The following is a 1,434-nucleotide window of genomic DNA, read 5'->3' as shown; positions in this document are numbered from 1 at the left end:
AATTAAATTGTAAAATAAATCACAAATAATTTTTTATTAAAAAAATTATCATTTTATTTAATGATTTCAAGTATCTATAAAATTTTATCATATTTACTGTTATAATTTATGATTGAGAGAAATGCTAATAATTACTGCAAAAAAAATTATAATTTATAATTATGGATTTTATTTTTCAACAACTTTTTATTTATTTTGATGGAACAAGTTTCAATTAAGGACAATTCAAATAAAATACTTTTTTTTACTATTTTAAGAAAATGAAATGAATTAAATTGCTTTTGGAAGGGATCTAAAATATATGTTTTTTGCTTACACATATACTTTTCAATTCTTTAAAAAAAGCGGGGGATTTAGAAAAAAAAGGTGGGAATGATTTATCATGACAATTATAATTAATTTAGCGTGTAAAAATATTTGCCCTAATTATATTTGGAAATAAAATCTTTGTCCTAATTAATATTAATATTTTAATTTAATTTCCCGAGACGCCTTTATTGCTTATGTCATTGAATATCAACTAGATTTCTTAAAAAAAAGAAATAAAATATTTCTTAAAAAAAAAAAAAAGATTTATTTTCACCCATATATAAAGGAGAGGGGTTCGCGATTCTTGGAGGGCACTGTTAGTTTTTCTCTACTTGGCTTTCTTTTCTTTCTTCTCAACAAAGCAAAATTCAAGAAACAACAACCGACAACAGCATCATTGATTTGTGATCATGGATTGGGTACGAGGAGACTCTCTTGGTAGAGGAACTTTTGCAACCGTTCATTTAGTTATACCCAAAGGAATCAATTCCTCTCAATTTCCTTCTCCGACAGCCGTCAAAACCTCCGATGTTGCAACTTCGTCTTCACTCAAAAACGAGAAACAAGTTCTCGATTGCTTAGGTTCGTGTCAACGAATCATTCGTTGTTTCGGAGACGATTACACTTTCGAGAATGGCGAAAAGTATTACAATTTGTTTCTCGAATATGCTTCCTCCGGAAACCTCTCCGATCAACTAAAATTTCACGGTGGCCGGATTCCTGAACAACACATTCGCCGTTACACGAAGTCCGTCGTTGAAGGTCTTCACCATATTCATCGGAATGGGTTTGTTCACTGTGACATAAAGCTTCAAAATATTCTAGTATTCAACGATGGGGAAGTCAAAATCGCTGATTTCGGTCTTGCGAAAAAAACAGGGGAAAAACAGAGTGAAAACAGGGGATACGAATGCAGAGGAACTCCACTGTTTATGTCGCCGGAAACAGTAAATTCCGGCGAGAATGAGTCTCCGGCGGATATTTGGGCACTTGGGTGTGCGGTGGTGGAGATGGTAACGGGAAAATCAGCGTGGAATTTGGAGAATGATTCGTGTTTGTGGTCATTGTTGCTTCGAATTGGAAAAGGTGAAGAATCTCCGGTGATACCAGAAGATTTATCGGAAG

At 33.3% G+C, this 1,434-nt stretch overlaps 1 pseudogene; it reads left to right on the top strand.

Moving 5' to 3' along the window:
- The first annotated feature begins 611 nt into the window (after positions 1-611).
- The window catches only part of LOC101501425 (mitogen-activated protein kinase kinase kinase 20-like), a 1,406-nt pseudogene continuing 583 nt past the window's right edge, over positions 612-1,434 (top strand).

Source organism: Cicer arietinum, chromosome 7, assembly GCF_000331145.2.
Source record: "Cicer arietinum cultivar CDC Frontier isolate Library 1 chromosome 7, Cicar.CDCFrontier_v2.0, whole genome shotgun sequence".
NCBI lineage: Eukaryota > Viridiplantae > Streptophyta > Magnoliopsida > Fabales > Fabaceae > Cicer > Cicer arietinum.
The sequence above is the reverse complement of the archived record's forward strand: the minus strand, read 5'-3'. Positions and strand labels throughout refer to the sequence as shown.